General features: G+C 47.1%; 1 long non-coding RNA gene across 1 annotated transcript; it reads left to right on the forward strand.

Annotated features, from left to right (window-relative positions):
• Nucleotides 1–987: 987 nt before the first annotated feature.
• Nucleotides 988–16,547, forward strand: LOC122463273. Its single transcript, XR_006286463.1, has 3 exons — nucleotides 988–1,082; nucleotides 14,336–14,401; nucleotides 16,502–16,547. It is a non-coding gene; the product is annotated as an uncharacterized LOC122463273 (long non-coding RNA).
• The last annotated feature ends 11,404 nt before the right edge of the window (nucleotides 16,548–27,951 follow it).

The following is a 27,951-nucleotide window of genomic DNA, read 5'->3' on the forward strand; positions in this document are numbered from 1 at the left end:
GCAAAGTGCCCATTGATTTCCATGAGAGCAGGCCAGGGACCCATCAAAATCAAGACTGTCCTTTGGAATCTATGGGAGGATTCATTGCCTCCAAGAAGTTGCTATTTAGTAGTGCCCCACCCTCCAGCTCGCTAACCGGCCATTGAGAACTTGTTCAGAAGAAGCAATGAATTTGGCTTGTATTTCACTGGCTGCATATGTTGTCACCTGGTATCCTGCCGGGTGGGAAGTTGTACGGGTGGAGCTTTGGGGGCAGGTTTCATCAGCAACCAAGAACTGAATTAACTTCTGTCAGTGAGTGCAGTTGTGCCTTTTGAAAACACCTTGGGCCTGCTGGACACGTACTCCAAACCCAACCCCACCAGGACCTACCTGGCCTGTTGCCACAACCCTACTCCTCCCCACAGTCCCAGTTCCTTGGCAATCGCTGACCAGCTGCTTGCTGCTCTTTGGCCAATGGATTCCATTGCAGTGAACTCCTGTAACCAAAAAGAAATAACTGCTCTCCTGCACCCACCAATACTAAACCCAGTGAAGCCTCGTGACCATCCAGTGCACTGCAGAAAGTCTTTGTAACAGACCACTGGCTCTTTACAGCTCTGGCCCAGCTCAGCATTCCTCTTACATGGTCTTAGGCCCTTTAAGGCCAGCTGTTCTGGAGGGATGGCATTCCCGGGTGGGGGCATATGATTGAGAGTGAAGCCTGCTGGGAGAGGAAGCAGGATATAAAGGATAAGCCATTTCCTCAGCAAAGTGGGAGTTACAGGGATAAGTAATAGCTGGATGAAAGACATTTCTGGTGTCTGAGGAAGCTTCAGAGTAAGGTGTGGAAGGGAGGCGGTTTCCTGTGCACGTATTGGGACAGAGTCTCTATCTTAATAGAACTTTCCCTCCTGGGATCTGTTTTATTTTGTATCTCCAGTTGTGCTAAGCAGGTGAACTGAGGCTAAGCAGCCTTCTTACAATCTTCCCCTTTCTCCTTAGGCTTCTTGGATGCCATTAAGTCAGGGCATTAGTTACTTGACTGGTCTCTTCTCTGGGATCCTTGTTTCTTCCTTGGTGAAATAGCAATATGATGGCAGGTCAGTATCTCCATCCGTGTGAGTAATATCTATCTACTGCTTCTTGGCATTGTTTTTGTGCTCCTCTTGCTAAAGTTTATTGCATTTCATTTCATAGAAGCCTTAAAGCTGCCAGAGTCTCAAGCCAGCCTTTTACTTTAGCCATATTAATTCTCCTGTGTCAGGCTTGCCTTGTTGGTTTAATTGCACATTCTTTTTCTGCCTCCCTTCTGCAAATTCAGCCTCAATTTTTCTTCCAGTTTTTCAGGGATGGGGGAGGGGGGCTGGAACCATTTTTATATTGGGGGTACTGAGAGCCATTGAACCAGACTGTAAACCCTGCATATGATGGAAACCATTTCAAGCCAGAGGGTGCTGCAGCACCCCTTGTTCCAGCACCAATGGGGGGAATGACTATGCCATTGGCTGACCCAAGGAAAGCACTTATTAAAACCCACTTCCTCTGAAAGAGGAGTCACATCTTCCCAGGGACCAGTCTTCTGCCATTCTCCCTAGCAAAGAAAACATGAAATACCCCAACAGAGGTGGAAAAACTTTGCACTGAGAGATCTTTTTCTAGGCTTGCCCAGACAGGGCGAAACTCATGCCAAGACCTCTGTCAGCAGACCCCAATATGAGAGGAGCAGGTCTGCTTCTTCACAGAATCATAGAAGATTAGGGTTGGAAGAGACCTCAGGAGGTCATCTAGTCCAACTCACTGCTCAAAGCAGGACCAACTCCAACTAAATCATCCCAGCCAGGACTTGGTCAAGCCGGGCCTTAAAAACCTCTAAGAGGTTTCCTATGCCAATTCATTATTTCTGACTGTTGTAGGCAAGAAACATAATGTTTTCTTTCTGACCTCTGGGTCCAGGACCAGTGCTGGGCAAAGTTTAGTCTCAAAGTGTAGGGTAAGGCTGTGAGAGAGTGCACCATTCTGACCCCTCTTCTTACCCTTGACCTCCGCTTCAGTTCTGACATGGCTTCAACAGCTGATGGCTCACGCTCTGCTAGAGTTGGAGATGACCACTTCTTGGGCCTGGAAAGCTGGTGGGTTCCAAGCTGCTTCTGAATGGTGTAGTGTGTTGGTTTCAAGGTATAGTAGCTTGTCCAAGAGCGGCTACTAAAAGCATGCCAGAATTGAAGTGGAATGGGGAGAAGTACTACAGAAACTAGGGTGATGTGATTTTTTTAAGGTTTGTTATCCAGGGGGCTGAATTCTGCTCTGACCAGACACTTCAAAACATGGCCTCTGGTTTCTAATGCTTGGGGTCAGTTCTTGGCCATACACTATTTAACACTTTTGACAATGACCTGGAAGAAAACACAAAAGCATCACTCATCAAGTTCGCAGATGACCCAAAAATCGAGGGAGGGGTAAATAACGAAGAGGGCAGGTTACTGATTGGTACAGTGATCTGGATCACTTGGTAAGCTGGGCCCAGGCAAACAGGGTGCCTTTTGATGGGGCCACATGTAAAGTCGTACATCTACAAACAGAGAATGTAGACAATTCTTTGAGGACTCTATCTTGGGAAGCAGTGACTGAGAAAAGGACTTGGGGCATCATGGTGGATAATCAGCTGAACATGAGCTTCCAGTTCAATGCTGTGGCCAAAAGGGTTGATGCGAGCCTTAGATTAACAAACATGGGACTACTGAGGAGGAGACTATATGGCATTGGTGCCTCAGTTTCTCCATCTATGAAATGGGGACAATGACCCTTATTCTCCTTGCTTAGTCTCAAGCATCCTAGAGACTGCTGATAGAATACTGTGTCCAGTTCTGCTGCTCAGCGTTCAAGCAGGATGTTGATAAATTGGAGCAGGCTCAGAGAAGAGCCACGAGAATGATTAAAAGTGTAGAAAAGATGCCTGGTTGTGATAAACCCATGGAGCTCAATCTGTTTAGCTTAACCAGGAGAAGGTTTGGCAGTGACTTGATCACAGTCCTTATGTACCTACCTGGAGAAGAGAAATGTTATAATAGAGGGCTCTTCAATCCAGCAGACACAAATATAACAAGATCCAAAGGCTGGAGACTGAAGCCAGACAAATTCGAACTGGAAATAAGTCACACATTTTTAACCGTGAGGGCAATTAACGATTAGAACAATTTACGGAGGGTGGTTGTGCATTCTCCATTGCTAACCATTTTTTAATCGGGATTGGGATCCCTTTCTAAAAGAGATGGTCTAGTTCAAACAAGAATTAATTAAGGGAAGTCCTATGGCCTGTGTTATAGAGGAGGTCAGACGAGAGGATCACATTGGTCCCTTCTGGCCTTAAATCTATGAATAAGGATCAGTGCTCAAAGTGGGGTAAAAAGGGCAGACAAATGTGCCTCAGCCTATAGCCTGTCTGAAGAGGGTGTTAAAGTTAGCGAATGAAGGGAAGAGCAACAAGAGCCAATGAAACTGGAAACCTTCCCAGCCCTACCCTGGCCCTTTCTGGGCAGGGCACCGTTCCTTCACACTACCTCCTGGGCTCTGTGATTCACTGAGGTTCCAATTCAGAAAAATACTGCAGCGTGTGTCTTAAACATATTCTTAAGTGCTTGGAATAGGGGTGGGCTGCTGAATTGGGGCCTAAAATAGAGGGAAATAATAATAATTTAAAAAAAACAGGGCAAGAAAGACTTGGTGCCTCTTTGTGTCCTAGGTGTGTGTGTCTGACCTGCATCAGCGGATGTACAGAGGTCTGTAGTCAGTCATGCATGTTTGACTACAGCTTTGGTTTTCAGAGTTCATCATTTTTAAGATCTTAACCGAGATTGGTTTGCCTTGTATATGGCCTGCCTCCTCAGTGAGGATTATGTGTCTGAACATGTCTGGAGCTCTGGGAGCAGCTGTTTTTGAGCTGCTGACAAAGAAACCTTTATGAACACAAAAAAATGAGGATTTTTTTTTTAACAGCTGTGTAACTGGGAAACTGCTTGACTTAAAAAACATAATATATATTTCCCTTGGGATCCGAGAGTCTGCCTGATTCTCAACTGCCTTACACCTGTGCACAAAGGAAGTGCAACACTACTAGATCCGGGGAGGGGACGGGACTGGGGACAGACCATTTTGCACCAGCCCTGCACTGGTGTAAATGACAGGGGGGAGCATGGCCTTATAAATTGTAATGGACAGAGTTCATTCCTAGTATGTCTCCATTGACTTTGTGGATGAATTTAGCCACTTCTGCCCTTCTGCCTATGGTGACGAGAATCATTTCAGAGAGCCCCACCGCTCTGAATGTTGCATCATCCGTGTCGCGAGGCTCTGCTCTCTGAGAGCTAAAGATGCGAATCCTGCAGAGGCTGCAAGACGTGGTGTATTATGGGCGGGGGGAGGAGGAGGGGCGGCTCTGGCGCAGTCAATCCTCATTTTCTTAAACCAATTTCACAAATGAACCTTCTTGGAGCAAGGGACAGACAGCGAGAGCCTGAGTCAGATGGGCCTAATGGACAGGGAGTAAATTCACTGGAGCAATTCGTTTAATTGAAAGGGGCTGCCAAAGGGTGCCAAGAAGTGTGGGAATGCGCTTTCCCCTGACAGGCCCGAAGTAGACAGCACAATCTATGGAGTCTTGGCTCCCCGAGCCCTGTTGCACTAACAGCGATGTGTTCGGCTCCTTGGCTCTCTGCCCGCTCCCTGCGGTAAAATGAGACATTCCTAACTGGGCAGCCACACCTCGCCTCGACTCCCCGCTCCCCCTGTGTCCTGCAGGGGGAGCCCATGTGCACACCTGCTACAAAGGGGCACTCACCCCACCCCCCGCCTGCTAGAGGCAGTCAGCTGCAACATCCAGTTTCTAAAGCCTCCAGCTGGTGGGTGGTCCCCAGGGTGAGAGTCCTGGGGGCCAGGGCTGGATGTCTTTGGTGGAGGGCCCTCTGCTGGGGAACTCCCTGCTACTGGAGATCAGGATGAGCCTCTGGCTAGGCCTACTCTGAAATTGAGGGGCGTGACTGCAGCACATGTAGACCTACCTAACTACTTTAATCTGGATCACACCTCCTGTTTGCTGTGTAGACATACACTGTATCTGGCTGTGTTTAGGACATATTGCAAGATTACTTCTTTGTGCAGATACCCTCGCACCTACACTAACAGAGCTATAGGGTTCTCCAGCAATGTTCTCCTGGGAGCAATGTGAACCTGGGGTGGTGGCTAAAAACAGGGAGGGTGCAAGAATTTAGTTCTTAGTTGGGATGGGATCCAGTGTGGCTTTGAGAGACCAGGGAACTGGAGGATGAGGTGGGGTAGAACAGTAGGTTAGTGCACTGGCTTTTCAGTTCTGGAGTCTTAGGGCTTGTCTACACAGAGAGTTATTCCTGATTAACTCCTGGTGTGGACGTTCTGATTCCAGAATAAACATGGGATTAAGTTAATTTGGGATGAGGCACTTTTATTATTAATATTATTTGTATTATTGTAGTGCCTAGGCTATGTCATAGACCAGGACCCCATGGTCTTGGCGTGGTTATTCCAGAATTAGAGTGTCAACACGTGGAGTTAGCCAGGAGTAGTTAAATTCACTTTCAATTCGTACGCTACCTTATTTCAGATTAACTTTTGTGTGTAGACATGCCTTTCAGCTTCACTCTTGGCTTGTGTCATGGTTGAAATGAGTTTGGTGTCTCAACCAGCTACTCCTAAATGGATATCTGGCCACACCATTCAACCACTACATAACCCTTAACTAGATGGATGCCGCCGGTTGGCAGAGACCCAAACTGAGATCCGTGGGGCCTGATTCACCACAGTAGCAGAGGGGATGCACTCTGCACCCAAGTGGGCATTTCACCTTGGAGTGGAGTGGGGGGACCAGGCAGTGTTTGCCCAGATGTAGCTTGTGAGGAGGACTTCACCTTCTTGGCCCTGGTCATTAACTCTTGGGATTGTGGTGGCTCCCTGTACGGAGCAGCTCTGGGATATTTTGGCAATGAAGGCAGCTATCCTTCCCACGCATTCCTGAGCAGCACATTCATAGCTGATGCTAGATTTCAGGGGTGATGCCCTGGACCGTTGATCTAAGAGTGGTCAGATTCCACATGGCTGACTGTAGGCAGGGCGGGTTTCCAGCATGCTGTGACTGGAGGTGATGGACACAGGAAACAGTCCAGACGTATCCCCTTTGTGGGGTTTGCCTCTATTATTTGTCTAAGAATCCAGAAAAATCACAGCCTCAGCCAAAGCTTTCTCCCTAAGCTTGGTTGTTCCCTAGAGTTTTCCCTGCTGAATATTTTCTCTTGGCCTCTTGCTCCCTCTGCCTCAGAGAGAGGCTGCCCTTAGCCTCTTAGATTGGAGCTAACTGGACACACCTGTTCTGGACACAGGGTGATTCAGCAAAATGCTTCTGCATCTCTATGCAGAGTTGAACCTCTGACATCAAGAGGCTGTGACAGAAGACCCCTGTTGTAAAGGCAGTCAGTCCGCCGTAAAAACAGGCTACGCCCGCCCCAGTGAGTCTGGAACCTCTGTGGAAAGCGAAAACCCCATTTTTGGTTGGAAAACTGACACCCAAAAGAGAAAGGGTTAAGGGCTCCTAGGAATTATAATTTTTGGTTAGTCTCTAAGGTGCCACAAGTCCTCCTTTTCTTTTTGCGAATACAGACTAACACGGCTGCTACTCTGAAACACAAATAAGGTTATGTGAGGATGAATACTTCCTGGTGCAATGTTTCCTCTTCACCAGAAGATGGCACTGTACCTCCCATCAAGTATAGGCTGGGGTCTATAGCAGGTCCAGGAATGCATCAGTGGTTCTCAACCAGGGGTTTGTGCGCCCCTGGGAATATGCAGAGGTCTTCCGGAGGATACATCCCCTCCTCTAGATATTTGCCTACATTTACCACAGGCGACATAAAAAGCACTAGCAAAGTCAGTACAAACTACAATTTCATACACTGACTTGTTTATACGGCTCTATATACTATACACTGAAGTGAAAGTACAATATTTATGTTCCACTTGATTTATTTTATAATATGGTAAAAATGAGAGAGGGGGCAATTTTTCAGTAACCGTGTGGCTGTGACACTTTTGTATTTTTATGTCTGATTTTGTAAGCAAGTAGTTTTTAAGTGAGGTGAAACATGGGGGTACGCAGGACAAATCAGACTCCTGAAAGGGGTACAGTAGCCTGGAAAGATTGCGAACCACTGCTCTAGAAGAGGAAGTCTCTGCTGGAACTGTCCCTGGCTATTTCAGCTCGTGAGGTGCAGCTGGCAAAGCAGGGCAGGTGCACAGTGTAGGTGTTTTCCCCCCTTAGAGCTGTTTGTTTAAAACCGTAGATTGTAAAAGACACAGGGCACAACGCTAGATCGGGTTTTGCAATGCACACAATCCTTGATTATCCTAATGGGCTGGGGATGAGGAATAACCTTAGGTAATGGGGCTTTCCGCAAACCCAGGGACTTGCTAAGTAGGTAACATGTGCCAGGGGACATGACCATGCTGCAGATAGCAGAGGATTTGAGCGAATGGAGCCTGCACTATCTTCTGGAGAAATGGCACTATTCCAGTCCCTGGGCCTGGCTGCAGCTGAGAACTAGGCCCCTCGACACTGCGCTGGTAACCAACCGCTCGCTGCCCCTTTGCACCCAGTGAGCGGTAATGCTTTAAGCCAAGGGGGGAAGACATCTGGTCTCCAGCGGATTTTTATCAGTGATGTCTTTAATCACCACGGCTCTTTGAGCCTCACAATGCTGGTCTCCTCTAGTGTTTTGAGAGCTCCTTTCCTCCTAGCAGCTGGAACAGGGTGTGGTGGGGAAGGATGGCCCAGTGGATAAGGAGCCAGGCTAGCACTAAGGTGAGCCGAGTTCAGTTCCCTGCCCTAGTACAAATTTTCCTGCATCACCTTGGGCAAGTCACTGAACCTCTTTGTTGCCCATTTATAACAAGCTTTAAACCCATCCGTGTGTAAATGGGGCTGGCAGAGAAGTTCCACCTCCCAGGGCTGAGAGGCTCAGATACTGCAGTAGCAGGGCCATCCAATTGCTTTAGATAGATTGGGATTCAGATCATGCCAAACGATTTTATTGGCACGATTAAACCCAGGGTGCAATAGGACTTAGGCACCTAAAGACCTTTGAGGGTCTGGCCCTGGGCCTCTGAGAGAGGGGAGGGCTGGCCTGGAGGGGTGGCGGTTTGTCTCTACAGCTCAGCCCCGGCGCAGCGGCAGGCAGCTGGATCGCGTGGTGCTGACTCGCTCCTTTCTCCCAGGGTTTCCCCCCCCCTCATCACTTTCTGAGGCAAATGGACTTTTGATTTGGATTGAAACCTCTGCAGTGGATGCTGCAGACAGAAGCCACAGAAAAGGGATCGTTCCCCAGAGAGCTCAGTGGGGGCCTCTCTCCAGCCAGCTGATGGGTTCCGGGAGGCCATTTATCTTTCCTGCCACTCAGTTCCTCCTTGGCCAAATTACTGGATTAAATTAGACCAACTGCAGGGAGGGTGGGTGTTTAGAGCAAGAGAAAACAGCTGGACTCCTAAGGGCTTGCTTGGGGTGTATGGAATCCCCAGAGAGGCGGCATCCATTTTGATTTGAACTGATCTTCAGTGCGTTTGATCCGGTTTACTTCTCTCACTGGGATGGATAACGCTCACATGTTGCCTCATCTATTGCAGGCTAACGGGGGTATTTTGCTTCTGCAAGACAATGCAATCCAGGTGCAAACTTGCTTTTATACAAGTGCTGTTCTGACCATTTTACTTGGAGTGAGAATTCCTAGGAACAATTTCTCATTACGTTGGGGCCCTATCCCCTATGGCAGGAGACACGGAGTAGCCTCAGAAACGGGTCTCCTGCTCTCTCTCATCAGATCCTGACACCTCCTAGGTGTCATAGGGCGCTGTCCAGGTTTGTCCAGAGAACTCCCATGGTTTTGCATGTGGCCTGACCACCTCCTGATCCCAGGTGCAGGTGAGACAAGTGATGGGGGAAATCCCAGATAACGGATTTGGAAAAGCGTCACACTGCAGTGGCAAACATTCATCCTGGTGGCATCAGCTGAAAACTAGCCTGATCCTCTCTAGTTTAACTATCAAATTTGGCTGCTAGCCCTATGTCCTGGGCAAGAGACACTGAGGCTAGGTCCCTGGTTCAGATCCAGCTCAGGAAGGAGTGAGAATTGTTACCAGCTGGGTGAATTTAGTTAAGTGGGTCTCAGCCCAGTTCCCAGGAGATGTGTATCCATGCCACAAGCAAACCCACCATTGCAACTGGCCAGCTCAGCAGAAGCCAAGGATTAAAATGGATTACCCCTTCATCCTGAGACGAGACTGGAGACACATTGGTTTGGGCTGGTGGAAACAATTGCTCTGCCACTGTCCTTGTTCCGTGGCTACGAGGGGGACTTCAGTCTTTAGAGCTGGCTATTGAGGACCACCTCCTGACTGGCATGAAAATCATTCCAGAAATTGACCTGCTGGTTTCAACGTTCCACATGAAGCTACAGGAGGCCTCTAGCTACGAACACCCGCAGAATTTAGTTTATTTGGCTGCACGTGAGCTGCAGCACTGAGCAAACGAGCTTCGGTGTAAGCACCTCAACGTTTGCTGCACGTGTGGCGAGTGGCGTTTTTTGTTTGTTTGTTTTTTTTTAATAGCTCGATTGTGTCTCTGTCCCGGCCCCCACCCAGCAGAATTAGGACGTAAATGGAGGGGCCAGCAGGTGGCACTAAGTTTGTTCATTTCACTTATTAATTGTTCCTTACGATATTTCCCAGCACTGGTTCCCTCTTGCCTGGTGCAAGTAACATCCCCTGTCTGGTAACTCACCCCAGGCCAGGGCCTGCATTAGGGACAGCGCTGATAAGGGAAGGGATGAGGAATCCTGACAATGCAGCTACCCTGTGCACTAGCCTGGGCAGCAGGCATACCCCCCAGGTGGCTGACTAATGCTTAGGGGCGGGGCTCTCTAATGGCTTGGGTGTGACAATGCAGAGCTTGAAGCTCAAGGCTGAATGATTTTGAACCTCCTGGGACTTGCAATGATCTCTAAGGTGCCACAAGTCCTCCTTTTCTTTTTGTGAATACAGACTAACATGGCTGCTACTCTGAAAGCTGAAATATACTTTATTACTCCATATCTATATTGCGGTGGTGCCCAGAGGCTCCAATCAGGACAAGAGACCTTGTCGAAACACGCAATTGCACTGAATTCACTAAAAAGGTGACTTTTTTTTTTTAAATACCAACCAATGTAGTTAAACTGGGGCAGCGTTTGTGTGTTCCTGTGCTCATGGCACGTGCTAAGATAGAACCAGTTTCAAAAGAACCTGCAAACAGAGTCCAAGGCTTTACCCTACCTTGACGCCAAGTGCCACGACAATATTTGAAGAATGTCACGTCAGCTTATTTTCTGGTATTTTCCATATTCCATGTGGGTTGCCCTGCTGCAGTTTTGTCAGACAAACCAGAAAGAACGCGCGCTGGCTATGAGTGGAAATATACAAAGACTCAGTGTGGAATAGGAGAAGAGCCGTGTCAGGATGAAGGATGCGTCTGTGCCACTGGGCCAGCGTGCTGCCTTGGGCATTTCTTCTCATAGCCAGGATGCAAGGCGCGCCTCACTTCTTCCGTGGACAAAAGCAGTGAAGCCTGGAGGTGCCAGCTGCCTCTGGGCTCCCACAGACCACCGCCAGCTCCATCCAGGGACCGCAGACACCGTATTTGATGGAGAAACCTGCTGACCCAAGTCTGGAGTTCCTAGTTGTTTTGGAGAATCACAAAGCGTGCTCAGCGAAAGGCCCTCTGCAGGGGGTAGGCTGCAGTAACTCTTGGATAACTGGCTGGGAAGAAGGGGGCAGTGTCAGATTAGGTTCTGGCCTAGTTAGTGATAATAGTTTGCATGTCTCTAACATCATCCATCCAAGGGACCAGTGAATTTTGCCTCCGAATCCATCCCCCTGACAGCATCTCCATTCTACAGCTGGGCAAAGGGAGGGGATGTGACTCGCTGGGGAATAGAACCTGGGTTTCCTGCTGCCTGAGGGCTGTGCCTTAGTCACAAGCCACCCTCTCTCCCTCTGTGCCGATATCACCTCTGGTAAGAGGGCTGGGCACAGGCATCTGGGCTGGGAACAAGGGTTGACTGCCAGTTTCCTGGGGTCTCCTCTCTTCTTGGGACAGTCTGTTCCCTGCTTTCATTCTGACCAGGTCGCATGTGCCGTTCAGTATTAGGGGTCTAGGTGGCGAGGGGTCTGCCTCAGTGTAAGGGCAGCTGGAGGTTAGACCTCGTTTTAGATATACCGCAGGCACCAGAAGGGGGCAAATACCTTCCCTTCAGCCCAGCTGGGAGCTGTGCAGTCTCCCCCTGTCGCCCCGCTCAGATCACCCGAACTCAGAGGAGGAACAGCTACAGCTTTGCAAAGCCAAGGCTGCCCCTATCCTGATCATCAGCTGCCCCACGGACAGGCCAGATGATTCCTGCCTGTGAGTATAAGCAGCTGAGTTTCCCGAGGGTGTTCTCGCCATCTCCTGTCAAGGACAGTCAGTTCTCACCTGTGCCCACTGCCATGCTGCTCCTTCTGCAGAGTCGGAGGGGCTCTGCCTCCTGGAGTCAGGCTCCTGCCAAACTAACCAAGAAATCAGATGAACATCAGGGCTGGGACAGTGCCCCAGGGATCGTGCTCTCGCCTGTGGCACCTCCATGTCCCTGGGGGTCCGCTCCGAGCTCAACTTTGAAGCCAGGCAGTAGTCTGTTTTTTCTCTTTGAAGTAGGAAGGCCCTAAGGAGTGAGGGCAACAGGAGCCTCCTGGGGGGAGGGATGGGGAAGAACCTGGTTCTGCCATTGGATGGCGCTTGCACTTCCTCTAAGAATGTATGAGACCAGCACAGAGTTCGAGTTGTGACACGCACAAGCCAAGGGCCAAAGAAACTGAAATCAATGAGGGGAGCTTCTGTTCTCTTCTGGGGTGCCCAACTTGGGGGCCCCTTAGAGGGCCCAATTTTCAGAGGCTACGTGCGTGGCACTTCCTGGAGATCAAGCCCCTGGGCACCCAAAATGAGTAGTCACTTCTGAAGTGTTGACCTTGGGTCCTAGCAACAGTGAGTGAAGAGCCAGAGAGCAGAAGGTGCGGACGGAACCCACGCTGGCCTTGACCAGCCAGCTGGGAAATCCCTTGAGCTGTTGCTGGGACAGCGGGCAGAGGAGGCTGTAATTCAAAGTGGCAGCAGCGGCCAGAAAGAGGTTAATTCCCTCTGAAAACCCTACTTGTGTGTGTGTGTGTAATAATGAATGCAGGAAAAAGCATTAGGGGCTTGCAGTGCATGGTGATATCGCCCCTGCATTGGCTTCCTTTATCTTGGCACCAGTAGACTAAAATATTTCCTAGTTATGCCATGTGAGTGTTCAGAAAATTGATTTTTTTTTCTTTAAGTACAAAAAAAAAAATCTTTTAAGAGGTGGTAGTTTTAATGCTTTCCTCCCTCCCCCAGTAATGGGACCGGCAACAGCTGCATTAACAGTTTGGATAAAATTCAACACACAAGCTTCTATCTCCCTCCCAGTCTGGCCCAATAAATCCTGCCTTTCACTATGAAACGGATTCTGGCAACTCCCCTCAGGCGCATGCACGTTCCAGCCCCGCAGCTCAGCTGAGCACTTCAAACCTTTTGTAAGGGGACTCCAGTGTCTGGGGGGCCGGTGGCACAGCTCCAGCATGGCAGCAGCTTCGCAAATCTTGCCCAGTGCCCGAAAACGGGATTCTCAAACCCTCTGTTTTTTCTCGCTCATTTTTTGTGTAAATACAAATCCTGCATGCCCTGAATCTTAATCTCGTCTCTTTCGACTTGAAACCTGCTTCCCAGAACCCTCAATGTTTTTCTGTTAGACAGAGGCTCCCAAATGCAGGGTTTTTTTTTTTCCTTTGTGATGTCTGCCAACTTGGCCATCAGATGCTGGGGCAGCTGACCTAACCCTCCAGCAAATCTCTACATCTGGTGGCTGCCTATGTATCTCCTCCTACAGCCACAGCTGGGTTTCACAGCTGGGCCTTGGTGATCTGTGCAGAGTCTGTTGTCAGAGCAGTTCAGTCCTAAGGGCCTTGCACCATTTAGGGCCTGTGGAAGATCTCCAAGTAGGGCTAAAGTGGGACCAAAGTGGTGCATTGTGCTGGCTCCTCTGCACGGGTTTCACTTCTTCCATTGATATGAGGGAAAAATGGTAACACAGTCACCCGAGCTGTCAGTAAGGACCAACGGGCTTTGAAGTTGAGAGACTGGCAGGACAATCAGGTTGACACCATTTCTGTGGCCTGCCTTGCTCCCATCTGTCTCTGTGGAACTGATCTAAGGGGCCACGGGAAAACTTGACTGGGGCAGATGCAACATGGAACGGTCACCCAGGCACGCACCTTAGCGGGAACTCTCTGCAGACCATCTGAATGGAGCTCATGGACCACTCTTGGTCTATAGACCACGGTTTGAGACCCTCTGGCCTAGAGCATACCACTAGGGAGAGTCTGGGTGGTGGGGTAGCTTCTGGCTCCTCTAATCTGTACTAGGGCCACTCCACCTTCTCTCAGAGCAGCTCAGAATCCCAAGGGCACAAAGGTGGCTTAAAACCACCTTTGCTTCCTCACCCCCCCTTCCTCCTATTTGTGTCTCCAGGAGAGCAGTGGAGGATGCCAGGACATATGGGTGTTTTTTAAGCTGGTGGGTTTCCTTGGGGTCTGGATCACTCAGAGACTCAAGCAGGGGGAGGGTGCAGAGGTTAGGGCATCAAGCTTCAGTGGCAAGTCTCGCAGTTGTGATATTTTAATGTCAAAACCCAATTACGGGCATGCTTCCAGTGTGGCAGCCATCGGCATCGCTCAGAAACCAGCCGGTTTTCAATGGGCACAGGGATCTGTGTTCACTCAGAAGCTGGGTGTGCCGGATTTTAGCAAGTGATGCTAGTACCAGGCTGCCATGAGTGGAGGAGATTGCATATATTTGATCGTATAAAGGATGCTTGGCTCTAGCCTGTAGCAGATATCCTCCATTACCATTAAAACAAAACAAATTCACTTGGAGAAATAATCTGGGTCCTTTCCTCAGCAGGTGCAAATTATTGTTTTTATTGACTTCAAAGGAGCTATGCCCAGTGACACCAGCTGAGGATCTGCCTCTCTCTTTCTACCTCAAATGTAAAAAGCCTTAATTTTTGGTTTCTATTTTATAAAAAAAAAAAAAAAAAAAGCAAAAAAGCACCACAGTTGCGCTTTCTCCCCTGCTCATCCAATCTGTCTCCTTACTGCTTTCAAATGCCTTTTAAAAATTCCTCGCGATGTTTTACAGAAATCCATTTTCCGAGATGCAGCAAAGAGGGGCAGTTTTATGTCACAGTTATTAGCCAACGACAAGGTAAGTAACTCAAAGAAGATTGATCACCCAACTAAGCCTTTTTACTTTCCCAATTAATCCTGGCATAATTGTAATAAATTCAAGTGGGGGAGTAATTAGATCTGAACGGACCTCGCTTCCCTTTGCTGTGCAATGTCCGGTGTAATGGATAGAGACATTTCTCCTGGAAGTGGCCTAGGGAAACGTCCAGTGAGATGGGATTTCTGGAAAGAAAGATAGATGTCAGGGGATTGTGTTCACTTTTTTTTTTTCCTCAAGGGAGAACAGATTTATGCCATCAATCCACATTAAGAAGCCTTTGTGGTTACACAGAAATCCAGCAGGAGTAATACAATTAGCCCTATGCACTTTTTAATTAAAAACAGAAAATTCACTGTGAATTTCAGGGCGAATGATTCTCCATTTAAAAGAATCATTGTGAATCATTTGATACTTTTGCCCCTGAGTCAAAGGGTCATTGTGGGTTTAAATCCTAACCTAAGAGCTGGGTTTACTCCTCTGACACTGCAGTGTAGTGTGTGTTGTTGTGTGCTGTACTGCTAGACACCACCACAACTCTCATATAGGGCATTAAATCAAGAGCTCTTCTGCCCAGATCTGGGAACATCCATATGAAAGTTAATGTTGATGACAGTGCACTGCTGATCCAAAGGAAAAGGGCATGTGTAGTGGTTAGAACCAAGGACTGCTAATCAAGAGTCCTGGGTTCTAGTCCTGGCTCTGCCATGGATTTGCTGCACAACCTGGAGCAAATCACTTTGCCAAAGTGGCCGCTGATTTGTGTACTTCCATTTTGGGGTTTCCATCTCGATACACCTTTGGAGCTGGTTTTCAGAAGTGCGGGAAGCACTCGCAATTCTAATGGGAGGAGGGGGTATTCAGTACCACTGAAAGCCAGCCTGAGTTGTCTGAAGTTGGGTACCCCAAAAATAGAGACCACCAGAATTAGTGGCTACTCTTGGAAATGTTGGCCTACGTCACTGACCCTAGTATAAAATAGGATAATAATAAATACCTCACAGGCTCATGCATGAATGGGCTTTACAGAATTCATGCTATAAAGTGCTTTGAAGTAGTTAAGCAGAAGAGTCAGTCTCAGTGGAAAGTATTAGTGATTGTGTTCAGAATTAAAAACATTATGACCATGGGGATTAAAAACCAATTGTATAAATGATCTGAGGGTTCTGTGCTGCTCTTGTATATGTAGGAATCACTTTGCTCCTCTCTGGGGTGGAAGCTGCCTTTTTCTTCTGTTTGTACAGCGCCTAGCACAATGGGGACCAGTCTGACTGGGCTCATAGGCGCTATGATAAGACAAATGATCATCCTTCTAATTGCATCTGGCATGGAGCAAAGCCACTGTACAGCAACACTGCATGGCAGTTTGGGACAGGAAGCGAGGACAATATCCAACAGAAATGTCAAGGGGAGTGTGATCACCTAAGTTAGAATTTGGCTCACATCACGCTCCGATTTAACAATGGGATGGGATTAGTGATGACCACCAGGGATCAGGATGTGGGTTTGGATGTCTCATTCCAAAGGCAGCTGTGACAGCATGGGTCCATCATGCAGGGAGCAATGGATCATTGCTGACTCAGAGGGAAAAGCACCCATCTACTTTTGACCCCTGGGCACCTTTCCAAAAGAGTTATAAATAAAACTGGTGTCATGGCCAACACTCTTCCTCCTCCAGGAGAACAAGTGTGTGTGAGCTGCTGAATAGGTGTACAATGGCTGCAGAATATCCCACCTAACCAGCCACTGCCTGATGGGCATCTCACTGGGCTAATCCCTGGTGTGACTACATTGACTTCAGGGGGGTTCCTCTAGGGATCAGTGTGCCCATCAAGTGTGAAAGGCCCTAAAGGAAACCCAAATCTGCTCTAATGTATTCCTGATGGGAGGCCCAAGTTCCTAGTTGGTGGCACTGATGGCTACGGACAGTCTTCCAGCTGCCGCAGCGTGTGGGGTACCAGTCCATCTCCTCACATGCCCTTGTTCTTGCTGATCCAGTGCTGCGGACTCTTGTGCTAATTGGCGTTTTTCATAAAGCCCCAGCTCGGAGTCATGTGACCATGGGGGACTCTCTGCTTTCAGTTAATAGACAAAGTGAGTTTCAAGCGCTCGTCGTTGCAGAGAAAAGATGGGAAATGGGACCCCAGTGCACCCTATGGCCTCGGAAGGGAAAGGAAATGGACTCGAACGGTATTATTATTATTTCTTTAATCTCATGATTTTTAAACTGCTCTCATGACTATGAGAGGTCTGGCTCATGATTTGTTCATGTTTGGGGTTGGCACTACTGGCCCTACTTCCCAGGGCATGCGACAACATTAATTCCCTCCTGTTCCACCTGTAACCACAGGTAGGTCCCCTGTGTTAGATAGCCACGGTTCTCTGGAGCACTTGGGAGCAAGTCCCGCCCACTCCGTGGCAGGGAGGGTCCAGGCTCAGCAGGATCGGTGTGGCTCTCTAGGGTTGGGGGTTGGGATTCCTGGGCAGCAGTGTGCACCCTGCTGGGCACAGCAATGCTCTGGGGCTGAAGCAGAGAGATCTGAGAAGTGTTCGCAAGAGAGCTCTGTTGACGCGCGTGAAGGATCCCTTCCGCTCTGCCCCTCCAGCCCCCCACACAGCAGCACCTGCCTCCCCAAGAGCTGGCGGCAGGTGGCCCTATCCACAAGGGCATGTTTCAGTCACCCTCCAGCCCCTCTCAAACCACACCCACCTGCAACCCAGCTAAGGGGGCAAGGGCAGCCCCCGGCCCTATGAACTGCACAGCCCCCTTCCACTTCACGGTGATGACGGTGGTTGGGCCCCAAGCAATGGAGCTGCTGCAGGGAGGGGAACTCTGGCTTCCACTCCCCTCCCGCTGCCAAGGAGGGGGAGCTGGCACTGGGCTCTGAGTTCCTGGACCTCCTGTGCAGACCCCAACCCTTCACCTGACTTGCTTGTTCTTAAGGCCGCCCTGGACCTGAGCGAGCCATAATGATTTAAAGCAGGGCCAGTCCAAGGAGATCTTCCAGCTGGGAGCTATGGGCCAAAGCCCAGGGTGAGTGGGCTGTACACGTGTGCAAAGGGATCACTGGGGACATGGAGGCCGCACGTGAGGTCCAGATGGGCGAATTGCAGCCCCTCTCCGCCGTGTCCACATTCACCAACTCGGCGCCGCTTGAAGCAGGCTCCAGGTTGTGTTGGCTTGCGCCTGCCATCACTCAGCTGAGCCCAGCTCAGGGGCAGGGCCAGAACCTTGTTGGCTAGAAAAATGAGCGGGGGAAAAACCCAACCCCACCATCAGAGTGAGCAGTGGTGAGACAGATGCCCCCACTCCCTGCAGGTTGCCTGACAGAGAGCTGCTCCCTGGCTCTCCCAGCCCACCTCCCACTGAGATCTCATTAATAGATGTACTTATTTGGAAATGGTTATGCAGGCAGACAGCCTACTTAGATGTAGGATCCCAGGGGCAACTTGTTAGCAGCTGCTGTGTAGAGGTTTTCTGACAGTACACAAAAGCCATTTGACAATGTCAGAAACCACCAAGAGGGATTAACTTAAAAGAGAAAAGAGAGGGCAAAAAAAAACCCCACATTAAAACATCTCTTAAAGCTTATCAGAGTTGTGGAGCGTGAGTGAAAAAAGCCCCGTGAGCTAAGGACGTCGGCACAGTGTGAAGAAGTCAAGGACCTTCTGTGGAAGGAGGAAATTGCAGTTGTAGTCTCATTTACGCTGCAGTGGGGGTGTATTCCTGATCTACGCCAGGGCAGGTGGGAGGAGAATCAGGCCCACATTCAGACAAGGGTATATTTAAATGGGCTGAAAGCAGGTTTTCGATACCAGTGACTGGACCAGGTGTGACATATGAAGCAGAGACGTATGCACCCAACTGTAACACCTGTTCCCAGGCCCGGTTAGTGGGAGGTCATTGAATCAAGGTTCTGTGATTTGATAGTGAGAGGAACCCAACTGTAAACTTTCCTCTGCCTTTTTGAACTGCAGGGGTATCCACACAGCACTCGCAAAATTCCCAAAGTCCTGCCCCAGCATGCACTGGGCTTGGTGTGAAACCTGAGATGGACTCTCTGGGAGCAGAGTGTCTGCTCCAAAGCCTGGCTTCAGAATCTAGAGGGGATCTGCTCAGGGCATTATGCATAGGGCATCTGTGGGTGTTTAGACTGCAGCTGGGAGTGAGCCTCAGAGCCCAGGTAGACAGACTAGTACTAGCACGCTAAAAATAGTAGTGTGGATGTTACGGCTTGGGATTTTAAGCTCCAGTCTGAGCAACGAAGTCCTAGCTTGAGCCCCACTAGTATGAGTCTGACTACTGGGACTGGGAGGCTTGTTCCCAGCTGCAGTGTAGACATACCCTGATTCCCCCAGTGCCTTGTCCTTGGCCACTTCCCAGAGCTATGTCAGTGCAAATGGAAAATTCTACTCTCCCATTTTACAGATGAGGAAAATGAGGCAGTCTGTGATTTAGACCAATATTTGCCCTAGTGACTAGTGATTTTGAGTGCCTCGATTTTTCAGGTGTCCAACATGACACACCTTAAAAGGGCCCAATATTCAGACTGCACTGAGTGCCTGTCCTCTGAAAATCAGGGCCTTTGAGGTGTCTGAGGTTGGGCACCTGAAAATTGAGGCACTTGCGATCACTGGTCACTTGTGAGTTGGCCTAACGCTACATCACTAGATTTCTGTAAGAGAAAGAGTTTCACTGTCCAAGATCAGAGCTACTCTGGCATGAAGCTGCTGAGTGGAACATCAGGGCATCTGACATTTAATTTTCACTGAAAAAGATCTGGAAACAGGCACTTGTCTGACATGTCAGGTAATTTAAAACAAGCTTCCTCAGCTGCATTACCAGTTGTTAAAACGGGAAGGATTTTCCCGGGACATTGTCAGCTTGAAACTTGTACTTCTGTCAGAAATTTTATAACTGCAGTTGCTCAGGGTAACATGAAAAGGCTCTGATCCTGCACAGCCTAATGCAGGTGGTTAGCTTTAAGCATGTGAGAAATCCCATTGATGTCACTATTCACGTGCTCAAAGTTGGCAGCTCTGCTAACACACATGCCTAACTCTCACAGCTTTATCAATGGTTTCCCGATGTTTGGTGGGGTTCTTTTTCTTTTGAAAGCTCCAGCACCTGGAGTCAACTGAGTGGGAGAATCACAGTTTTCAATGAAAAAAATGTTTTTCTAGCCCTTGTGATTACATAGGGAATCTTGGAAATGTGACCTTCAGCACCCCCTGAAGGAGCCTGGAGGAAAAACAATGATGTACATATTTTGTCAGGTATAGAATCATAGAATATCAGGGTTGGAAGGGACCTCAGGAGGTCATCTAGTCCAACCCCCTGCTCAAAGCAGGACCAATCCCCAATTAAATCATCCCAGCCAGGGCTTTGTCAAGCCTGACCTTAAAAACTTCTAAGGAAGGAGATTCTACCACCTCCCTAGGTAACACATTCCAGTGTTTCACCACCCTCTTGGTGCAAAAGTTTTTCCTAATATCCAACCTAAACCTCCCCCACTGCAACTTGAGACCATTACTCCTTGTCCTGTAATTTATTTACATTGTGCATTCAACTTGGTGTATAGTCAGTTTCAGTGTTCTCACCTTGTATAATCAGTAAGTAATGCAGTGTCTACTGTGGGAGCTAGGGGTGCGATGCCCAGGTCACGCAGTCCACACAGATATACTCGTGTTAGCTCTCATCTGAGTGAGTGTGTTAGAACATAAGAACGGCCATATTGGGTCAGACCAAAGGTCCATCTAGCCCAGTATCCTGTGGGCCAGTGCCAGGTGCCCCAGAGAGAATGAACAGAGCAGGTAATCATCGAGTGATCCATCGCCTGTCACCAGTGATGACCTGCCAAGTGAAGAACCGGTTCCTTCACTCGCTCCGGGTCTTAGGCGGCACTGAAGGACCCACCGCCGAAGACCCGGAGTGCCGCCGGGTGAGTAAAAATTGCCTAAAGTTAACCATGTGCTTAAGTGTTTTCTTGTTACAGTGTTCAAAAGCTTTCTAGTTGCCTCACAGCACACTGTCTGGTTCCTTGTATTCTTTAACAACTGTTTCTAAACCGGCTTCAAAATTTAACAACCAGTTTGCGCAAACCGGTGCGAACCGGCTCCAGCTCACCACTGCCTGTCGCCCATTCCCAGCTTCGGACAAACAGAGGCTAGGGACGCCATCCCTGCCCATCCTCGCTAATAGCCATTGATGGTCCTATCCTCCAGGAACTTATCTAGTTCTTTGTCGACCCCTGTTATAGCCTTGGCCTTCACAACCTCCTCTGGCAAAGAGTGCCACAGGTTGGCACTCCGTTGTGTGGCAAAAATACTTCCTTTTGTTTGTTTTACAGCTGCTGTCTATTAATTTCATCTGGTGACCCCTCGTTCTCTTGTTACGGCTACACGTCCGCTACGAACAAGAGGTGCAGCTCCGGCGCAGACACTCGTGCTAGCTCTCTTCAAGCTAGAGCTGCTAAAAATAGCAGTGTAGCCACAATGGCCTGGGCAGCCGCGGCACCTTGCTAGCAGCCCCGAGTACAAACCCACCAGAACCCCGTGGGTACGTACACGGGGCTGCTAACATGTGCTACTGCGGCCACATGGCCGTGTTTAGCGCACTAGCTCAGATGAGATCTAGTGCAAGTACCTCTACGCAGGCAGGGAGTCACACCCCTAGCTCGTGTAGACGGAGCCTGAGTCAGTTTCCCCTTTTGTCTGGGTGGGTGTTTCCCACCACAACAGGAAAGGTAGAAATATTTTTGCAAGGAGTATAAATATTGGCAGGGGTGGGGGGTCTGCCTGGAAGCTGTAGCATCGAAAACTACCTTTAACCCAATTTGGTTTTTAAAGGGGGAGATTTTAAGGTGGTGATGTTCCTTTAAAAATCCCTTTTACCATGCGTGCTCTTGGGTTAGTGTCTGAACTTGCGTAAGCTTGGACATTGGATGAAATCCTGGTCCTGCTGAATGCAATGGCCCGAAATAAGCAGTAGACCAGTCCATTTCATGTCTGCATATGGTCAGTTTCATTTTCTGGTTGTTCTTACAAACCACCTGACAGTCTCTCTCTCAACAATCGGCCTCCTTAGAGCCTCCTCCAGGATGAAATGATTCCCCCACAACCCAGTTAAGGGAGGAGTATTTTTTTAGGCTAACGTTTGCTGCCAACTGTGGATCTGTCATGGAATTATGGGCCTGATCCTGAGAGAGATGGAAGAGCTATATTTCTCCTCCACTTTAATAGGAGTTGTGGATACTCAGTACTATTCTGGATCAGACCAATACCTGTCTGTGATGCAAGATCTGCTCCGAAGCCTGTAATCATTACATGCGGTGCTGTAATATATTTGACTTTATTCTTTCAATAAGCAAACAGGATCAAAGAAAACAAACAATAACCGGTATAGTCCGCTCCATCAGACAGCCTCCAAAAGCAAGTCAATTGATTTGAAAGAGCTAACCAAGCAAAGGCCATTGCACAGAAAAGCTTGTTAAATCCATTTTCCTTGTAACAGCCTTGAAAACAGATGGGGACGGGTGAGAAATGATAAATAGAAATTAAAATAAATAAAGAGTAAACAATTCCCCTTCTCCGCTTTGCAAAGCGCTGGAAGCGTAGTACGGCTGTGTCTTTTCCACCCCAGAGTGGAGGTCGTTTCCAGGATTTACCACTGAACTGTGCTCAAAGATACAATACAAATTAATAATTAAAATAACAAAATAATCTGCCAGGCACTGAAATATTTTTAGCTGATTGCCTGAGTTTACAGTGGCTGCGATGTAATAAAGATGTCCTTTGTGCTAGACCTTGACTAACAATGCTGATGATTCTGCAGGTTCAGCTTCGCTCTAGGCTAACAATGCATTCTTCCCATCCTAACCATTTACTTGGCCCTTTGTTGTTTAGGAACAACTTTCCCCTCCACACAGGAGCGAAGACTGGTTTGCAGGGAAATCTCAGAGATATCCACAGAAGCCGTGTGTAAAGTAGATTAGAATTGGAGTGTGCTAAGTTATAAAATACAGACCCAAAGATTCCCAACATTGTCGGATTCTGGGGGCAAATTGTCACAGCTCCATTGTTTTATACCAGATAACGGTCTGCCCCCAGATGTTTCCTTTTAGCCCTGTAGGGAGCTGGAGCTGGTTTAATAGATTCCAAGGCCAGAAGGGACCATTGTGATCATCTAGTCTGACCTCCTGTAGAACACAGGCCAGAGAACTTCCCCAAAATAATTGCTAGAGCAGAGCTTTTAGAAAACACATTCACTCTTGATTTTAACATATTCAATGATGAAGAATCCACCATGACCCTTGGTAGATTGTTCCACTGGTTAATTATCCTCACTGTTAACAATCAACACCTTATTTCCAGTCTGAATTTGTCTAGCTTCAACTTCCAGCCATTGGCTCGTGTTAGACCTTTCTCTGCTAGATTGAAGAGCGCTTTACTGAATATTTCTTCCCCACGTAGGTACTTATAGGCTGTAATCAAGTCAACCCTTAACCTTCTCTTTGTTATGCTAAACAGATTGAGCTCTTTGAATCTGTCGCTATACATCATGTTTTCTAATCCTTTAAATTCTTGCAGCTCTTCTCAGAACCCTCTCCAATTTATCAACATCCTTCTTGAGTAGTGGACACCAGGACTGGATGCAGGATTCCACCAACAATTGTACCAGTGCCAAATGCAGAAGTCAAATAACCTCTCTACCCCTACTCGAGATTCAGCTGCTTATGCATCCACGGATCGCATTAGCCCTTTTGACTACATCTTAGCATTACACTAGGAGCTCATGTTTAGCTGATTACCCGCCATGACCCCCAAATCTTTTTCAGAGTCCCTGCTTTCCAGGATAGAGTCCCCCATCGTGTAAGTATGGCCAACATTCTTTGTTCCTAGATGTCCACATTTACCCATACTAAAACACACACTGATTGCTTGTGCCTGGCTTACCAAGCAGTCTGGATTGCTCTGTAGCAGTGATTTGTCCTCTTTATTACTTACCACTCCCCCAATTTTTGTGTCATCTGTCACGGATATAGCTTGCAATGTTGTTTTCTTCCAAGTCATTAATAAAAATGTCAAATAGCATAGGGCCAAGAACTGATCCCTGCGGGACCTCACTAGAAACATACACGTTTGATAATGATTGCTCATTTACAATTACAATTTGAGACCTATCAGTTAGCCAGCTGTCAGTCCATTTAATGGGTGCCATGTTAGTTGCATATCTTTCTAGTTTTTTTAATCAAAATGTCATGCAGTACCACATTGAAGGCCATATGCCTAAGTATATTACATCAACACTAGTACCTTTGTCAAGCAAACTTGTAATCTCATTTAAAAAAAAGATATCTGGTAAGTTTGACAGGATCTATTTTCCATAAACCCATGTTGCTTGGCATTAATTATATTACCCTCCTTTAATTCCTTATTAATTGAGTCCTGTACGAGCCACTCTATTACCTTGACTCCAATAGATGTCAGACGGACAGGCCTATAATTACCCTGGTCATCCCGTTTATCCTCTTTAAATATTTGGCACAGCATTAGCTTTCTTCCAGCCTTCTGGAACCTCCGCACTGCTCCAAGGCTTTTTGAAAATCAATATTAATGGTTCAGTGAGCTTCTCAGCCAGCTCTTTTAAAACCCTTGGATGAAGGTTCTCTGGACCTGCTGATTTTAAAACATCTGACTTTAGTAGCTGCTGTTTAACATCCTCTTGAGATACTAGAGAAATAGAGTGTTATAATATGTAGAATTCAAAACAACCTTGACAAATTAGAAAATTGGGCTGTAATCAACAAGATGAAAGACAAGTGCAAAGTGCTACACTTAGGAAGGAAAAATCAAATGCACAGCTACAAAATGGTGAACAACTGGCTAGGTAGTAGCAGTGCTGAAAAGGATCTGGGGGTCGTAGTGGGTCACAAATTCAATACGAGTCAACAGTGTGATGCAGCTGCAAAAAAGGCCAGCGCTAAGTGGTGTGTTAACAGGCATGTCATATGTAAGTCACCGGAGGTAATTGTCTTGCTCCACTCAGCACAGGTGAGGCCTCAGCCAGAGTACAGCATCCAGTTCTGGGTTCCACACTTTAGGAAAGATGTGGCCAATTGGAGAGAGTCCAGCAGAGAGCAACAGACATAAGAAAAGGTTTAGAAAACCTTTCCTCAGAGGTCAGGTTAACAAAATGGGGCATGTTTAATCTTGAGAGAAGAAGATTGTTATCAGATCCCCCTTCAATCTTCAAATATATTAAAGACTGTTTTAAAGAGAATGGTGATCAATTGTTCTCCATGTCTGTTGAAGGAAGAACAAGAAGTAATGTGGTTAATCTGCAGGTTAGATTTAGATTAGATGTTAGAGAACTTTCTAATTCTAAGGCTAGTTAAGCTCTGGAATAGACTTCCAAGGGAGGTTGTGGAGTCCCCATCACTGAGATTTTTAAGAACAGGCCGGACAAACACCTTTCAGGGATGGTCTAGGTTTATTTGGTCCTTCCTCAGCACAAGGGGCTGGACTTGATGACCTCTTGGGGTTCCCACACAGACATACATTTCTATGAATCTTTGACATGACTACATTACCTATTTTTCCTAAATAGAGACCAAAATATGTATTTTACACTTCAGCCTTTTCTGCATTATTATTGATAATTCTACCATTTCCATCTAATAATGGACCAATGTCATTGTTAGTGTTCTTTTTGTTTCTAATATTCTTAAGAAATTCCTTTTTATTGTCCTTAACTCTGCTGGTCATAGATTTCGTCTTGTGTCCCTTTGCTTCCCTTATCAATTTTCTACAATTCTGAGCTTCTGATTTATATTCATTACTATCAACTTCCCCTTTCTTCCATTTGTTATATATTATTTTTAATTTTTTTATAACTGCCTTCAGTTTCCCTCTAAATCAAACCGGTGTTTTATCCGGCTCCTTGATTATGGCTCTTTGGACATCTAATAAAGTGTTCATAAACAATTCCCAATTGTCATTCACATTTTCCTGATTAAATTCTTCCTCCCAGTTGATCTGGCTCATGATTGTTTTCAGCTTTATGAAATTGGCCCTTTAAAGCGGCAAGTATATTTATCATTGGTGTGGACTTTATTCTGTTTCCACATTATAAATGTGATCAAGTCAAGATCACTTGTACCTAAATTACAATTAATTTTTAGTTCTTTGATCAGTTCCTCTAATCTGTCACAACAGGGTCTACTACAGAATTCCCGGGTGGAATGCAAGACTTTTTGAGTTAGGAAATTGTCCTCTATGATGTACAGAAATTCCAAGGATGTATTAGTACGGGAAGCATGAAACCTCCAGCATGTCACTCACATTGAAATCCCCCTTGATCACACAGCTTTTTTTTCCCTACACATTATAGATAGATAGAGCCTGTCGTCTTGTTCCCTAGAGTGATTTGGTGGTCTGTAGCAGACCCCAACTCATACCTTGTACTTTATCTGTTAGGACATTGATCCATAAGCATTCAACATAATTTTTTTCTGGGTTATCAGTGACTTGGAAACAGGTAATGCCAGGGGTGCTGGAATAAATTTTGTAGCGGGGGGGCTGATGATGGAAACCATGAATTTGGTGTTTTGTTTTCACTACTTCAAGTCTCGGGGTGTAGCAGCACCCCCAGCAGCTCTAGTTCCAGCACCACTGGGTAATGCCATTTTTGGCATGGAGGGCCACTCTCCCTCTCCTTTTGCCAACTCAGTCCTTCCTAAATAGGTTATAACCATTGATTTTTAACATTCCAATCATGGGAATCCTACCACTAGGGTTTTCTGTAATCCCAACTAGGTTGAATTTATGCTCAGAAATAAGCAATTCCAATTCCTCTTGTTTGCCACCTGGGCTCCTAGCACTGGTGTGTCGGCAATTAGAGAATTTCTTCTCTCCATGTCCTTTGGTTCCTTGATTACTTCTGTGCTCAACATCGGGAATTTGTGCTGAGTGCTCATATCTTGCCTCTTTTTATCCTTCTCTTTTGTTCACCCTCCTGACCCACTCTCATCAGCCTGTTCCTGAGCAGACTAGTTCCCCTTCCCCTGAAGCCATCCAAACTATACAGCCCCTCACCCCACAGAAGGTGGACCAATGTTCCACAAAACCCAAGCCCTCCACCCTACATCACTTACCAAGCCTGCAGTTCACTTCTTCGGCCTTCTGTCTTCTTTTGCTTGTGGGACAGGAAAGATCTCATGTAAAATCATTTAGTTGCTAAGCTTGGATCTGGATCTCAATGTTACCAAAATGTAGGATTCTGGTGCAAGCCCAAATGGGATGAGAAAAAGCATTTTGGGTCTTGGGGCTTCATTGTGCAGAGGGCTTAGTGTTTTGGACCTGGTCCAGCAAAGCCCTCAAGCAGATGCTTAACTTTAAGCATATACAGAAGGAGACTTTGCTGTGAGAATCCTCTTAGCCGGTCGGAGCAAATGTGTGGCTTGTCAGAATGGAGCAGAGTTTTCTTAGACCCAAGTGAGCCATTGCTGTTGCCTTGCATTAGGATGAAGTGACAAATTAGTCAATTAGGCCCTGCTTTTCAGGCCTTTAGTGTTTGCACAGTGCTTTGATGATATAAACCAATTCATGGGGGATGAATATTGTGATTGGAAAAAAAACAACAAATTTAGTAACCATATTATTAGCTTTGCAGTTGGTGCAGGATGGAACTCTGAGACTGTTGGTGCGCTTCATCCCAACACAATGGGTTCCTTACGTCTTGCATGAAGGTCACTGGAGGATCAAGGTTCAGGTGTGTACAACAGCAGGATATGCTATGGTCAGAATTTTCAGAAGCTCTAGGCATCCACAGTTGGGTGCAGAGTTTCAAAAAAGTTGACCGCATTATGGGCTGGGCCCTTTAGAAAACCTTTCCACAAGTGTCACAGTGGAAGCCACTTTCACTTTGGAGAATCTGGCCTTATGTGTGTTTTTTTTTTTTCTAGACAAGGGCCAAATGTGGAATTGTGTTGTTCGATCCTTCCCCAAACACTGATGCTGTGAATAAAACGGAACCCAGATCTGCTCCTTCTGTGAGAGTAACCTATTGATTTTAAGGTTTTAACAGGGGAAGTAGCCAAGGCCAAAATCCTCAAAGATATTTAGGTGCCAAATTCCCATTGATTCCATAGGATTTCAATGGGAGTTAGGTGCCTGAATAACTTTGAGGACCTAGGCCAAAGGCCCTATGGGCCTTCATGGAATCTCTGGCACTTGTCCCTTTTCAGGGTAAAAACTTTACTTAGGATAGGGTCTTTGTTTTTAAGAACTTTAATTTAATTAATTAATTTACTTAATTTTTGTTTTAAGTTTGACTGTTACATTGCTGGCTCTTTGGTTAAATTTTGTTTACATTCAAGGGAAAGGGGAAAAAAACCAACAATCAATACATATAACATTTCAGATGTACGTAGCGTAAACAGAATTGCATGAAGCCTCCAGGAAAGAAGGGGGGGCTTGGAATTTTCAAAGTGGGCTTGAAATTTCTTAACAATTCAGTCCACTGATTTTTA

Source organism: Chelonia mydas, chromosome 18, assembly GCF_015237465.2.
Source record: "Chelonia mydas isolate rCheMyd1 chromosome 18, rCheMyd1.pri.v2, whole genome shotgun sequence".
Lineage (NCBI taxonomy): Eukaryota > Metazoa > Chordata > Testudines > Cheloniidae > Chelonia > Chelonia mydas.